Here is a 17,388-nt window from a genome sequence, read left to right as displayed (position 1 = left end):
GTCTTATTACAAGTCCTTTATTTGTGGTTTGGATTTGTTATTACTGCTGGATACAAAGTAAAAACTCCTTCTCCAAGTCCTCGATCCTCAGTCCACCTTTCACTCCGTTCAGCTGATTCCCTTTTGCCCGCAACAGTCTTAAAGAGTCTTAATTCTTAAGTTTCACTTTCTACTATCACTTTCTCAAATAGTCTTTATTCTTTGTGAAATCAAAACACGTTATTTATAAAATTATAATCCACCGCTTGCTTGTAATCCTTTCCTTCCGTCTCTCGTCCTTTCGCCAGTCAAATCTGCGCTGTCACTGTGAGTGTTAGTTTCCGCTCCGATCACTGTCTCTCGCCGCTTGCCTGGCGATCTTACCGCCGCTTTTAGGAGTCCTCTTTTCGCCGATGTTTTAAGTCCTTAAATCTTTATAAATATACCTTCACTTTTCAGATAGTTTAGTCCAATTACCGATGTTTCTCTCTGCAATCTTCGCTTCCACACTTATCGGTTGACAGCGCTCCGGCCAGCCAAAATGGCTGGTTTTTTCCCGGTTGGAATTAGGGGGTTTTTCTCTGAACCTTCGGGGTGATTGCTGTCACTCCGAGGTCCTAGGGAATCCTCCTTTTTCTATCGACCTCTCCGTGGTCGATAGTGCCAAAAACGGCTTCCAATCAAGAAATTTGGAACTTCGGGGACGGAGCCTCGTTCCCCTCGTTCCTTACACGCTGACGTCACCGCCGGAAGTCTCTAATTGTAATTTTATATAATTATAATTTATATACAATTGCTACCAACCTGCCTTCCATTGAGGACCTGTATACTGCACAAGTCAAAAAGAGTGCTGTGAAAATATTTACAGACCCCTCGCATCCTGGACATAAATTGTTTCAACTCCTATGCTCAAAACAGTGCTATAGAGCACTGCACACCAGAACAACTAGACACAAGAACAGTTTTTTCCCGAACGCCATCACTCTGCTAACCAAATAATTTCTTCAACACTGTCAAACTATTTACTAAGTCTGCACTATTATTAATCTTCTCATTGTTCCCATCATCCATCTCCTTCCACTTATGACGGTATGACTGTAATTTTGTTGCTTGTATCATTTGTCCCCTATGACTATCATTAAGTGTTGTACCTTATGATTCTTGATGAACGTATCTTTTCTTTTATGTACACTGAGAGCATATGCACCAAGACAAATTCCTTGTGTGTCCAATCACACTTGGCCAATAAAAAATTAAATTATAAGCAGAATGCAAAAGGAAGAAAGTGCTTGGGTTAGATGGGATGATTTCATATTTTTTGTACTGGTTAAAATCTAGAACCACCTAAGACTGATGATAGTGGTGGCTACTTTTGAGTTGTTTTGTAAGAGAAGATTTTCAGGCATTTGGATTAAATATTGATTGAACATGATTGGCCTGAAATTCCACAATTGGCTTCCAGCACTATCATAGACATCTAGAAATAAATAATAAGGAATCTTGATTCTTATGCATAAGAATAGGACTCGCATTCGATTGCAGAGTGAATAGCAGAGTTTTTGAAACTTTCAATTATTTCCACCATTCAAATCTTTACTGGCAAGAAAAGAGGTTCCACAGAGATCAAAAGAGAACACGGTCTCTAGGGATACAGAAACCACAGGTGAAAATGGCCCTTTCTGTATTTTCAAGTATTCTTAAAAGCATTTACCATAAAACTGAGATGCTTAACTGGAAACCAAACAGGAACCACTGTTTGAATCACAATTTCATACACACATATCATAATTGCAATATTATGCAATTTTTTCAGTATGCAGCATACTGAAAAAAAAGGTCCCCCAATTTTTACCAATTGGGGGGCTCCATGCTGGGAGTAGTTGATTGATTAAGAACAGATCCCACCTTCTCCCCTTCTCATCATATTCCCCCCACTATAAGTTAATTTTACAGTATTTATAGTATTGCATTTATATAAATTTATAATTTATAAATTTTAGCTTTTTATATTGTAAACCAGCCAGAGTTACCATGTGGCAAGGTGGGTGGTTAATAAAATTTTACAAACAACATATCCAATGTACCCCAATTATATGTCATGATCCATAAGCTATTTTTTTGCTTCCTTTTTTCCACCTCCACTCCCAAAATTCAGAGGCAAATCACTAATAACAGCAGTTGATTTTTTGCATTTGGCAGCACGAGGAGCAAAAAGAATAAATAGATTTCTAATTTAAGATTCTACAGAATTCTAAAATAGTTCTGGACAGTTCTGGTGGCCCAGAATGCCACATGACATGGAGGACTAATTAAAAACCTACCTGGTCTGTGCAACCACAAAACCCCACATAGTAAAGCCCCCTGGCCTCCTACAGTCTGTGGCCGACCCTACACAGGCGTGGGAGGAGATAGTCATGGACTTCATTGTGGACTTACCGGAGAGCAACGGCCAAACCGTCATATGGACAGTCATCGATCTGTTCTCGAAACAGGCCCATTTTATACCCTGCCCCGGCTTGCCATCGGCACAGAAGCTGGCTAAACTGTTCCTCTTACACATATATCAGCTCCACGGTGCACTGCAGAGGATAATTTCAGATCGGGGGATCCCGTTCATGGCCAGGTTTTGACAGGAATTCATCAGAATTCATCTCAGGGGTTAAGCTCAGCATTCCACCCGAGTACCAATGGGGCTGCGGAGAGGACCAATGCCATAGTGGAACGCTACCTGAGATGCTATGTCATGTACCAACAGTCTTGGTAACATGGAGAACTAGTCTAAGTAGAATGGCAAAGGTAAAGGTGAAGGAATAGGGAGACACTTGTTCTCATTTGTTTTCAGCCATGGAAACCCTCTAGATGACTTTAGGCCAATCAATCTGTCTCAGTTCAACCTACTTCACAAAGTTATTGCTATGGGGAAAACTAGGAGAAGAGAGCATTAATAGGTTGCCTTGTATTCTTCAATGACAATTGGATGTGCGTCTATGCAGTCTTTCTCAACCTTGGCCACTTGAAGATATATGGATAAATGGATATATGGATAATTCCCAGAGTACGCTGGCTGGGGGATTCAGGGAGTTGAAATCCACACATCTTCAAGTGGCTAAGGTTGAGAAACATGGATCTAATAAACAGACAGAATGGTGAGTCATGCACGCACAGAAGTTTGAAGCGCTGAACATTCATACAATGCCCATTTCAGTGGTTTTGTTTTATTGCAACACATTGTAGGAAGTTAGCACCCACCCTCCCTCCTAGGAAAATGAGATATTTTAGGAAATGTTAAAAGGGCAGAATATTTCCCCTAAAAGGGAGGCAGAAACTCAGCCCCCCCCCATACCTTTGTCAATGGGCCACTAAAACCTGGGCCAGTTTATTCTACATAACCTCCTTCAGGCAGAGCCGTAGTAGGAATTGCCCAAAGCCCCTTCATTACATCATCACCCAGCAAGGCTCAACCAAGCCTGGGACACAGACAACCTACAAAGTTACCCCTGCATGGCCCATGGGAGTCTGACAACCAATCAGAATACAAACTCAAATTCAAAAGCCCACAGAGGGCATAAAACCCAGGGACTCTCAGCATCTCTTCCTTTTCTTTCTTTTTTTTTTTTTTGCCCAGGACCTCAAGCCATGTGATCCTGTTCATCAATAAACCTTTTTTCCAATCAGCCACCTTGTTTCCAGTGTCTTTCTCCCCACTTGGAACTGAATCCAGATGGATATTTCTTCCAACAACATCCTTCATTGGCAGAAAAACATTTAAAACAACCCGAACTAGGCAAATTTTCCTCAATCTGAAACCCTCCAGATAAATGACAGGTTCCCAAACTCTTCATCCAGCATGGTGATTTGGGATTCAGGGAGTGCTCCTAGACATAGGTGCTATAGAAGACTGGTCTAGGCCATCTTGTAAGAGTTGCTAACCAGAGGTTGCTAACTCTATATTTTGGGCATTTGAGCTAAAGAAAAGTGCAGTTACTTGGAAGCAAATAACTTCTAAAGCGATGGGTGCTTTTTAAGAACACAATCTAGACCAGGGGTCTCCAACCTCGGCAACTTTTAAGACTTGTGGACTTCAACTCCCAGAGTTCCTCAGCCAGCTTTGCTTTAGCCAGGGCTCTGTGTCATCATATGATTAGCTGAAGCTTGCATTTTGAATAATGTGACTACTGTAATATTATCTCTAATTTGCAGTGATTTGCTTAACTTCATCAATAGAGATATGGTTCAAGATCAGAGCTCAGAATTTGGACAAAGTCTCTTGATAACCATCTTCTCTAGTGCCATTAAGCTTTTGAAAGACTTCAAAACTTTCTTTTCATAGGTCTATGAAAGATTCAAAGCAGATGTCTGTTGTATGCAGCAATGAAAGCAGCAGATACTGAATTAAAGGAAATGGCAGAGAGAATTTCACTCGCCTTTTACTGGCACTGCTCAAGAAGCAGAAACGAACAGCTCTAGAGGCACGTTAGCGTCTTATCATTCAAAATGTCAAATTATGTTCACCCAACCGCAGTGGTTTGAGACTCTTGTGACTGAGAAATGAGAAATGCAAAAAAAAAAAGTGATTTTTTTTGTCTCATGTGGTCTTAAATCAACTTCTTAGAAAACAGTTTGTATCTTCACAGCTGTTAGCCAGTTTCACATTGAATATAATTGCAGTTTTCTAAGAAATAGAGAAATTATTTACGGGTCATGAGTTTATTTTTTTTAGGATTGATATATCAGCTTGCTAAATCATTACAGATTGAATCCCCACCTGGTTTGTGTTCGTTTAAAAGTTGATTAATTTCTGGCAGTAATTGAAAAAAGACAATGCAAATGTTTTTTTTTTAAATAGTTTGTGAGAATTGTCCATTAATTATCTGGTGCTACTGATATTGATAGCCCATCATTCCTGGTTACAATCTTTCTCTATCTTAGCTACTTTAAGATGTGTGGACTTCAGTTTCTAGAATTCAAACAGCCAGTATGATGACTGGGGAATTCTGGGAGCTGAAGTCTGCACATTGTAAAGTTGCTGAGATTGAGACACACTTTCACACTGTGAAAGGAATAGGAAACTTGTTAAGTTGGGTGAATGAGGATGTGGCAAGCCAGGCAGTGAGTGACAACAGCTCTTTATTGTAGGGTGAGAACCCAGCAACTGACCAGGGGAAACAGCTCCCTTTATATACCTTGCAGCTGTGGTGGTCAGCCAATCAGCTGACGGTCAGTTAATTCAAACTGCCCACCCCAAATCTACATACATAACAAAATTAATCCTGGCTACATCATATACGGAAAACTTATATAAAATGTACTATAGGTGGCATTTACCACCGGCAAGATTGGCCAAAATCACCAAAATGCTGGAAATGTGATCAATCACCTTTTTTGGTGGCAGCAGCACACTGTTGGCTCAGATTTAAGTGGTTATCTACCAGGGACTCCAAGATCCCTCTCACAGTTACTTTCTTTTTTTTTTTTAATTTGATTTATATGCCGCCCTTCTCCAGAGACTCAGGGTGGCTTACAATGCGTTAAGCAATAGCCTTCATACTTTTGTATATTTATACAAAGTCAGCTTATTGCCCCCACAAACTGGGTCTTCATTTTACCCACCTTAGAAAGGATGGAAGGCTGAGTCAACCTTGAGCCTGGGGAGATTTGAACTTGCAGTAATTGCAGGCAGCTGGTGTTAATCACAATGCTTTTAGTCTGCTGAGCCACCATCTCAGCAGATTTTTTTAATATGATATAAATAAAAACTTTTTTTTAAAAAAAGAGAGACATGGTGGCCTAAAAAGTTGAATGCCTGTGGGGATAGCAAGAATTATTTGGGGAGGGAGAGAGGCAGGAACCTTTGGTTCTTCCCCATTTTTTCCAGTATTTTGGGGTTTTTTTTGCTTTTGGTTTTCTGATAAACGGGGAAAAAAGACAAATATATGAATTAGGAAAAATCTTCTGAACTTTTCTTTTTTAAAAAAAATAATATTTTGAAAAATTAGGATACAAAAGAAACACAGGCCAACCTTGGATTTCAGAAATTCGTAAACTTGACAGTGATTGAAATAAAATCTTAGAAGTTAAAAACCAATAGTGTTTCAGAGTCAGAAAACAAAACTTAGTACGCAACATGTCATGTGACAAAATGAAAACGAGTTGTTTCTTTTTCCTGAAAATTAGTGCTTTATGTTTCTGGCCAGAATATGTAACTTCCTTCCTTATAAAGTCAATGAGTTCCTCTGCATACAGTCCAGACAGAATTGAGTCAACAGAATGCCAAAATAAGATTCAAGAAGAGGCATAGAAAATAACAGCTTTTATTTGTACAAAGAAGAACTGGATTAACTTATTCCATATGCATACAGTAGAATCTCTGATCACGACCATAATTTGTTCCGTAACTTTGACCGCAACCCGATTTGGTTGTGACCTGAACCTAATTTTGGAAATCTGGCACTTACAAAAAAATTGGTGCAGAAGGGGAAATTGGCTGTGAAAAAAAAAAAAGTGAATTTTTTTGGTCGGAACCCGATTTGGTCATGGTCAGAAGCGTTCGTGACCAGAGGTCCTACTGTATATACAAAAAGCAAGCATGAAAAAGAGCCACACCTAGGAAGATGTGTCTAGATCTTATACACTCATTTAGCCAATCAGAGACAAAAGTTCATTATCCAATGCGGGCAATGTCTTGCCCATGGCCCCCTTACCCATGGAGCATTCTTTGTCCATGCTCTGTTTGAGCATCCTTTGTAGCCTTGTCTGTTTGTGTTCCTAGGCAGGCCCCTTCTCAGGCCCCCGTTTATCTATGGACCAGGGGCAAGAGTGAAATGCTCCCGGTTTGGACTGGTTTGACCGAACTGGTAGCGATGGCAGCCGGTGGTTCGGAGAACCGATAGTGATGGTGGCTGGTGGTTTGGAGAACCGGTAGCGATGGTGGCGCGAGACTCCACCCACCCACCAGGTTGTTTTTACTTCCTGGTTTTATCCAGAAGTAACCTGTTCTTTACCCTCTGTGCATGTGCAGAAGGGTTTATGCATGCATAGAGGGTCCAAGCAAGCACGCACGCATGGTGCGTGCACTTCTGAACCGGTTGGGAAGGTAAGTAGATTTCACCCCTGAGCAGGATGTTTGTTGGTAACTGTTTTGTTCAGTTTTGTTCGGTTACAAACAAAAATGAACTTTTGTTCAGCAGGGGTGGGCTGCTGGGGGTTCGGAGGTGTTCGGGAGAACCTCTAGCAAAGATTCTGTGCAGTTCAGAGAACCCCCAAATCCCACTCCTGGTTGGCCCCTCCCTGGAAGGGGTCAAGCACCTCATTAGTCTTGAATCCCTTCACGCCCACAAGAGATCTAAATTCAGCCCACCTTGAATTTTTATCTGCCACCAATTTGCTTTGACTGTTAGTAGTTCAGATTCTTGTAGAGAATGTTAGCATGCAATAAACCTGTACTGTTTTGAACTGTCTTGGTTCCTGATTTTCTGCGCTTGACATTATAAGAACATTTTTTTTTCAGTTCTTTGTCCAATAGTCCTAAAAGAAAACTTTCTGGTTTTCAGTGTATGTTTATTTTAAGAATCTTCTGAATGTAAATCTGGTCCCAGTACTTCTTTACCTTGTCACAAGTCCACCACACATGATAAAAAGTACTTTCCTTACAATTACATTTCCAGCAAACCTTTGAAACACCTTTACACATCTTTGACAATTTATCAGGCATTAAATATCAATGGTACTTCATTTTATAGAAATTATCTTTAATGTTGTGGTTTAAGGACAGTTTCAGTCATTTAGTTCACGTATTTTCCCACAGCTCAAGTATTATAGTCAAAAATTTTAGGTGTATTGCATCATACAGTGTTCACTTTCTAAATTTAACTTCAGAAGCATTTTGAAATTTTAGCAATAAGGCGTTCATCTTTAGAACACAATGCAATGTCAAATTCATTTTTAACCGCTTCAAAACCACAAGATAAGTAAAATCTTTCTCTCAGTTGTAGATATGGAAACCAGATGCAAACACACCCTTCTGAGTTCGAATGTTCTTTCCACTTGCTGTTAGGTTCACCATGAATAAAAAAATATGAATGATTGACAATTTTTATACTCCTGTCTCTTATGGCTGCCATTTTGCAAGGCAAACTTTGTTGACAGCCTGACAGTAGCAACAGAAGGAGGGAAGAGGATTGGAAAGTAGGGAGGAGATGGGGATAGGGAGGAGAAGGGAAACCAAGTCATGCCAGTGGTGGAACGAGGAGCACCTGCTAGCCAAGGTCAGCCATTGAAATACAGAGCAGAAAAGCCTGTGAAACCGAAAGTCTGTTACCCAAACAATATACAAATATAACATATCTATTTAACAACTGTCACTTGCAAGCCGGGCAAGCTGGATCCAGCACACTATTTCGTAGTCTCAGACTTACAGGTCTCCACAACTAAGGTGTGGCTGTCAATCATGAACATAATGGATTAATCCAGTCCCTCCCTCTGCTAGACATAGAAACAAGTCCATTTAAAATAAAAGAGATAATGCAATAGAAGTCCATGCATTTTTCCAGGCTAAGCCTGGAAAAATGGGGTATTCCATCTCCTCATTAGCCTTTGATTCATTTCTGGAATTTGCAAGAGCTGAAGATGACTGAAGCAGAAGAACATTTGCTTCAGAAAAATCTTTCTTTCTAAATAAATAGCTGTCGAGTCCTTGGTGCTCTCTGAGCTTGGTTATTTGCTTGCAGACATTTCATTACCTAGCTAGGTGTAGAGAAGAGCAGGCAGACCTAGAGGGTGAAGTTAAGACCTCATCAACACAGCGTGGTTACGTTAAGTTCAGCCCTCCTTAATTCTGTTGACCCTTATCTGGCGCCAATTTACTATTGAACTTTAAATTGAATATTTTTATGAATAGGCTTGAGCAGTGGTGGGATTCAGCCGGTTCGGGTGAAGCAGTAGTTAAATTTCTGGCTGACTATACCCCTCCCCCTCACTGCCCTTTCAGGAATCCCCACACGCCCCGTTTTCACTCCCAGGAGGCTTCAGGGAGATCTCCTAGGCCCAAAATGGGGCACAAGGTGGTGGTGTGCCCCCCCCGCGGCCCATTTTTGCTCCCAGGGCGGGTGCAGGAGGCCGAGTGCTGCCTGTCAAGCCCCTGGCCACGCCCACCCAGCTGGTCATTAGAGCAGAGAACTGGTTGTTCAATTATTTGAATTTCACCACTGGGCTTGAGCAATAAATCTGATTCTTTGGTAACGTTATCAGTGTGAGGAAGTATGGGGTTTGTTTCATGTTTATATACAGTGTGGCTTGCCCTGCCAGTTTTGGAGGGGATGTGGTTTATTGATTTCCTTTATTGATTTCCTTCTAAATATTATTGCAGGCGTCCTCTTCCACTCCTCCTTATTGCAACAGGGAAGCTGTTATCAGCCAGATGTTGTTTCCAAGATTGATGGCTCGGCATCTCTTTGATGCTTCACTTGCTGATAAAGAATGAAAGACTCCGTCTGAGGATTATATGGCTGTAGGATCTCCCACCCATTTTATTTTATGATTCTTGGCTGGGATGTGTGTGTGGGAGGGTCTGTCTTCAGATCATTATATCCAACAATGTCCTTGAGTTTGCTGGCAGCCAGTGAAACTTTTATGGAAGTTGGTGGCCCAGCCCCAATCTAGGTCTTTCATTGTGTCCCATGTTCAATTGAAGAGAAAAAAAAAATAAATCTCAGGACCTTTCCACTCTGTTTATGAAGACACATGAATACTGCAGTGTTTTATTTTGCTTTTGAAGCAGCAAATAACATCCTTGACTATGAAAGTTTTACACTTTCAACAACAGTCAGTAGTGTTCTATTATTAATTAGATTTATTACGATCACCCGGGATTAAAAGACTTGGGGTCTTCAAACCTACAAACAAACAAATTGGAAACCCATTTTTCCTTTTCAAGCAACAGCCTTCCTTTCCAGAGAGCAAAATTCAAACATTTTTCCAGCGTTCTGTAAAAAAGACACTGTTTTTAAACCAGGCTGTGTTATTATCTAAATAGAGTTGATAGGTGTTCGTTACCTTCAAAAAACCAAAACCACTATGAATTCCTGTTCTGAAGAAATTGCAGCCTGAAAAAGCGGATGTGAGGCATTTAGTTTATAAGAGACTGGGCACTATGGAGATAGAGATACTGGTCTGGCTTATTAGAATAATAAATTTCCTGTTTGCAAAAGAGCTTTTAAGACTGGCATTTATTCAGAATTAATAGCTAACATGTTTTCTGATATACAGGAAATAGGAACGGTCATTTCAAAATGTGTGGTTTGAGCTGATGCAGCAAATAATGTTTCACTCCTTGGAGCTGAGGTATTTCAGCAACTGAGATAGAAGAACTCTTTAGAATCTCTCCATGATTGCAAAAAGAAAGCAGCTGTTTTAAGATGGCTGCTATAATCTGGCCAGTGCAGGGCTGGACTTCTAAATCCAATACAGACTGCAACAGATGTAACACAGGTAGACCTCAATTTACAACAGTTCATTTAGTGACCATTCAAAGTTACAATGGCACTGAAAAAAGTGATTTATGAACATTTTTCACACTTAATGACGATTCCCCATGGTCACGTGATCAAAATTTGGATGCTTGGCAACTGGTTCATACTTACGACGGTCGGAGTGTCCTGGGGTCATGTGATCAGCGTTTGCAAACTTCTGACAAGCAAAGACAATGGGGAAGGCAGATTTCACTTACCAACCGTCCTATTAACTCAACAACTGCAAAGATTCACTCAACAGCTGCGGCAAGAAAGGTCATAAAATGGGGCATCGCTCAGTTAACAAATGTCTCACTTAGCAACAGAAATTTTGGGCTCAATTGTGGTTGTAAGTTGAGGACTTCCTGTACAACATGGTTAAACAGTTATAACACATTCCTTGTCTAGTGTTCTCCAGTTACATCAGGATTGCAATTCTCAAAACATCCAATTAGCAGAATTTTTGTGCAAGTGTCTTCAGCAATTGTAGTTTCTTTTGGGGAGAAGTCTCACCTATTGAATCTCCTGCCCTGTTAAGGAGAGAACAAACATACATAGAAAAAGAAAAATGAACATCTTTTATCTTAGTTTCCATTGTAAATCAGAACAATGATTCTTAGCTTCACTTACACTGCCGTCTGGAAAGATACAACAGTTGAACTATATGACTAGAGATTTTTCTCCTTTCAGAGTGAGAACATATAACCACAACTGTATATGGGCAGAGAGAATATACATACACTTAGGCAGTGTGATCAACACCATTTCCGCTAGTTATATGCAGGCGCATTAAGAACATCTCACTTGCACGGAGCCTTTCTATTCTGGGTTGCAGTTGACCATGGATGCTGACTTAGTCTACGAAAACATCAAGTCTTCTGAAGACACCTCATCCAGAAGAAGAAAAAGTGCAAAATTAGATGTTGTTCACCAGGCAGGTAAGTTCATTAATTTCAGGAAATATTCTCAGACTGAGAAAGGCAACACATTTTGTTGAAAAGCTTGCCTAAAAGTTTTTTTTAATAGCAGTTTATATCTAAGTGAAAATGGAAGCCCACACAACCATTAGCTGCTCCACTGATTAATTGTTCTCACTGACAGAAAATTTCTCCTTAATTCTAGGTTGCTTCTCTCCTTGATTAGTTTCCATCCATTGCTTCTTGTTCTACCTTCAGGTGCTTTGGAGAATAGCTTGACCCCCTCTTCTTTGTGGCAGCCTCTGAGATATCAGAACACTGCTATCAGGTCACTCCTAGTCCTTCTTTTCATTATGCTAGACATACCCAAATCCTGCAACCGTTCTTCATATGTTTTAGCCTCCAGACCTCTTTGTTGATCTTCTCTCCACTCTTTCTAGAATCTCAACATCTTTTTTATATTGTAGTGACCAAAATTGGATGCAATTTTCCAAGTGTGGTCTTACCAAGGCATTATAAAGTGATACTAATACTTCAAGTGATCTTGATTCTATCCATCTGCTAATGCAGCCTAGGACTGCATTGGCTTTTTTGGCAACTACAGCACAGTGCTGGCTCATGTTTAAGTGATTGTCCATTAGAAGTCCAAGATCCTTCTCATAATTATTACTATTGAGCCAGGTACTACCTATTCTATACCTATGCATTTATTTTTTCTTGCCTAAATGTAGAACATTATGTTATTTACCATTGAATTTCATTTTGAAATTCATGTTCAAATCTGTCAAGATTCGTCTGGATCTTGAGCCTTTCTTCTGGAGTGTTGCTATTCCTGCCAGCTTGATGTCATCCCCAAATTTGATGAGTTCCCCTTCTATTCCCTTATATAAACCTTTCATGAAGATATTGAAGAGTCCTGGGCCAAAGTCACAGCCCTGAGATACCCCACAGTTGATGTAGATGCAGTTCTATTAAAGACTATGCCTTAAGTGCAGTTGGTCAGCCAGTTATGAATCCATTTGGTGGTGATGTTGTCTAATGTACATTTTTCTATCTTATCAAGTAGTAGATTGCAGTCTACTTTATTAAATGCCTTACTGAAGTCAAGTAAATTATATCCACAGCATTTTGCTGGTCCACTAATTTTGTCACACTGTCAAAGTAAGATGTGACTGGCATGATTTGTTTTGACAAACCCATGTTGGCTTCTGGTTATTACTTTGCTTGCCTCTAGGTGTTCACATATTCATTGCCTGATTATCTTTTCCAGAATCTTCCCAGGTACTAAGGATGGTAGGTCTGTAGTATCCTGGCTCCATTATGTTTCCTTCTTTAAAAATGGGAACCACATCAGCCCTTATCAAGTCATCTGGTAGTTCCTTGGGATTTGTTTGACCCAGAGGTGGTATTCAGCAGGCTCTGACCAGTTCTGGAGAACCGGTAGTAGAAATTTTGAGTAGTTCGGAGAACAGGTAAATACCACCTCTGATTGGCCCTGCCCCATCTATTCTCTGCCTGCTGAGTTCCAACTGATTGGGAGGAAATGGGGATTTTGCAGTATCCTTCCCCAGCCATACCCACCAAGCCAAGCCACGCCCACCAAGCCATGCCACGCCCACCAAGCCACACCCACGGAAGTAAAAATTTTTGATACCCACCACTGGTTTGACCCCACTGAATTTAATATAAAAAAGTTAATGTTTTACTTGATAAAGGCTTGGAATATCACATGTGTCAAAGCTTGCAAGGTCAAGGAGAACATGCTGAGCTCAAAGAATCAATAACCTGGCTTTCTAATGCACCTTTCATTATTTAGTTTAGTAGAAGTCTCAGGCAATCTGCAAAATACATAAGATAAAAGCTCCAATCCACCTGTGTTAGAATAACATTCGAAATGATTTTGCTTGAATTTTGCAGATCACCGAATACGCCCTCATTGGCTTTGGATTGTGCTGTGGTTTTCCTGCTCTGGGAATGTTCTTTTGGCTGTGATAGCAACGAGGATTTACGGTGGGTATTGTAGGAAGAGAGAGCATGATGAGATTCTATAATTAAGAATGCACTGAGGAAGAGGTCTGAAGAAGTAAAGATTAAAAGCATCCTTTCTCATAGAAGAGTAGCTAAGACAGCTTTGATAAAGGAGAGTATTTGTGGCTCAGCTCTCTGAACTTGATTGTTTTATAGAAGTTTCATTAGCCAGAATCATGTATCTTATCAACATCTGCCTAACTACATACTTACAATTCAACTGAGAAACTTATCAACAAATCAAAAGTACATCTATAGGCTCACTATTTTCAGGACTCATAGCAGGGGATATAATGCAACATCTGCTTACAAATTTTATTAGTTTACAGAAACATAAAATACAAAGGAAAATAAAAAGTCCTGGAAAACTAGGGGAAGGAAAAAGGGAAGAAGAGAAGATGTGGGGTAGAAAGGGGAAAAGAAAAAAAGCATTGATTTCCAACTCTTTTTAGCATAGTAAATGATAATAACATTACAACCTCAACTTTTTACTTTTACATAATAATGTATACTAGTCATTTCTATAACGAATCTATCTAATCAGGAAAAACAAAATCAAAGTTTCAATTTTTTTTCCATCACAAGCACAAAATCCAGAAGCGATTTCCTAATGGAAACAAAATTAAGTATATTCTCTTCTTTGGATAAAGAAATCAATTTAACCATCTGTGCTTTTCCTTGCGGTAGAAAGTGGTATATATTTCTTTTTGCTCATTAATCTATATAGACTGACATAATTTATATTAAGAAAATTCACTATATTTTTTCAGATTTTTTAATCCTAAAGGGGGAAAAAATTTTAAAAACAATTTTAAAACAGCAAACTTTTATTTAAAAACATCTCTAAAATCAATAAGTTCTAATATCTTTTGTTTTAATAATATTTTACAAACTTTCAAAATTACGCAAACATTATATATAAGGAAAAAACTTTTCATTTTCAAACCTGCTTTCTAAACCCAAAACTATATTAAAACTGTCTTTCAATTATTTATATCACACCAATAAAAATCCAAGTAACTCCAATTAGCTGATTAAATTTAAGTCGTTCCCTCCAATTTATCCTCATAGAATAAAAACTTTTCCTTCTCAGGAATATCTATCAGGTCCCTTTTCCTCAAAAAATTCTCAATCTTGTTAATAAAGTCCCAACGTTGTTCTATTAAAAGTTGTGCATTAACTTGGAGCTCTTCCTCATAGAATAAAATCAACTTTCTCTCTAGAATATCTATCAGATCCCTCCCTTTTTCTCAAAGAATTCTAAAGCTTGTTAGTATCCATGAAGAAAAAGTCCCAATGTTGTCCTCCTAAGAGTTGTAAATTTACAAGAATAAAATTTACTTTACTCTTGTTTCAATTGTGCTGAGAAAGTTGTATTCAAACCATCATCATAATAGAAGTTGATGTCAGATTTGTATTCCAAAGTTGCAGTTATTTGCATTTTCAGATATTTGTGGAGATGTCTCAGTGGGTTGATAATTTTCTACACCTAATTTCACCTCTTGTTCTTTTTTTATATCATCTATATCATTTATATTTTAGTACCTAATCCACGGGTGTCAAACTTGCTATGTCATGTTGCCGTCACGTGATGTTTCATGATGTTTTCCCCCTTCATGGATCTGGGGTGGGCATGGCCTGGGTGTGATGCATCCGGCCCGCAGGCCACCAGTTTGACACCCTGTTTACAAAATGAGTAATTCTATGTAAAGAATTTTCAAGAGCTTCCTTAATAACAAATTTGAGCTCAGGTTTAAACATTTTTGTAGTGCCCTCTAATGGTCAAAATATATTTTATTTATTTATTTTTTCTGTTTCTGGCCAATCAGAGTTCATGAAAATCGAGGAATTTCAATCACCCACAACAAAGCAACTGAAGGCTACAGATGATTTTAAAACTGGTGAAATAGAATCACAACTTTCTATCCTTATGTTTCCCCACCAAAATTAAAAAGAAAAGGTACTCCACACTTTCTTATTTTAGTTTGCCTCCAGCAACGTTTTTCCTTGTCCTTTAACAATAAAGAAGGCTTAAAAATGCCGCAGAGCTTCAAAAAAGGAGTATTATCTACTAAGATAATAGTCTCATAAATTGATTAAGAAATGAAAGGCATGCCTTATTGCCCATTTGAAATATAATTTCCAAACAGTCATTATTCAAACAATGAAATGGTTGCACATTCCTACCAGCAATCAATAGTACCCAATGTGCAGAGATTAACACTAAGATTAAAATCAGACCAACAATCAAGAAGTAAACAATACCCCTAATCAAGGAACTGCCAAACAAATTAACAGTCAAGCAGCCCAATCACAGAATCACCAACACTGACAGGGCAAGCCATTAGTATATAAATTGAGTGGAAACCCAACTCTCTACTAGCATTGACATGTTAACCTAGCTTGGGAAATGAAACTTTTGCAAGAAAACAATCAAGTTCAGAAGACCCCTTAGGACAGGTTCTGAGGCCCAGGTTTTTGTTTTTAAATAATAATTGCATTGAACTTGAAAGTACAGATAAAGTGGAACCAAAAAGAAAAAAAAGAAAAAAATCTGAAATATCCTAAAGGAAAAACCCTAAATAATCTAGACTAACTGCTAAAAGAGCCGAGGTGGCGCCGTGGTTAGAGTGCAATACTGCAGGCTACTTCAGCTGACTGCTAGCTGCAGTTCGGCAGTTCAAATCTCACCGGCTCAGCCTTCCATCCTTCTGAGGTGGGTAAAATGAGGACCCAGATTGTTGGGGGCAATATGCTGACTCTGTAAACCGCTTAGAGAGGGCTGTAAAAGCATTATGAAACGGTATGTAAGTCTAAGTGCTATTGCTAAGTGCTATAGCTACTATAAAAAAAAAGAAAAATTAACAGGAAAAAAAAAAAGAAAACAAAGGAGGAAAGAAGAAAGAAAGTAAGAATCAAACCTTTCTATTGAAATAAACCTGAGTTCATTTTATACCTGAACAGAATTCTGAAGTTTGTATGAGAAGGAAAGTTGGTCTGTACCAAACCTGAAGAATGAGGCACATTTCTACTTAGGTAATCCCTGTTTAAGACTGCCTGTTTAGTGACCATCCACAGTTATGACCGTGATGAAAAAGTAAATTCACGACCAAATCTCACATTGGTCCAGAATACAATATCAGAGATATTGTACATTCTAATCATGTAATTCTACTGTAATTCTGGTTAATTCCTTCATAGGCCTGGGCTGCAGTTCTTCAACGGCACTAAATGGAAGCCCACAAAACTCTGAGGAAGTGACTGGAATTTCAAATGCACATCAATTCAATGAAAGTAAAACAAATTGCCAATTACAAGCATTCAAGTCTCATCTAAGGCAGCATTTGTGTGAGGCTACAAATGCATTTACAGGTATACTCAAATTGTTGGCTCAAAGTTTCCTGCGACCCATTTTATAATTTCTCAGAAATTACTATCCCCTGATAGGCCTATCTTTTTTAAAAATTTAATTTAATTTAATTTAATTTAATCATTCATTCTTACATTTGTGGACTGCTCATCTCCCTCAAAGAGATATTCATTACCTAACTTCTTCTTTCCCCCCCCTGAACTCTTAACAGCTTTGCCTGTTTCTCAGGACTACATTCATATCTATCGTACTTCAAGTGTTGTAGGATCCACTAACATTTAGGCAGTAAGCCTTGAGGGAGTCACCATACACACAGAAGAAGGTGTGGAGAGAAATCTTGTGGCTCTGTTGGTGCAGTTCTTAGTCCAGGATTCTGAAGATGAACTGGAGGAAATCTATAGGGCTTAATCTGTCTTTCTAGCCCCATGGAGCATCCCCAGTGGTGAGGGATCCCCATGCCTGCAGGCACACTAACTTGCCTGGGACCTAGTGAAGCTGGTTCCCCATTGTGACTCAGTAGTCTATGTGAACCACCTCACAGTTGTAAATAAGCCAAGTGATTTCACACTTAAAAATGCAAGTTAAAGTT

Source organism: Pantherophis guttatus, chromosome 2, assembly GCF_059756535.1.
Source record: "Pantherophis guttatus breed Tessera chromosome 2, ASM5975653v1, whole genome shotgun sequence".
NCBI lineage: Eukaryota > Metazoa > Chordata > Lepidosauria > Squamata > Colubridae > Pantherophis > Pantherophis guttatus.
The sequence above is the reverse complement of the archived record's forward strand: the minus strand, read 5'-3'. Positions refer to the sequence as shown.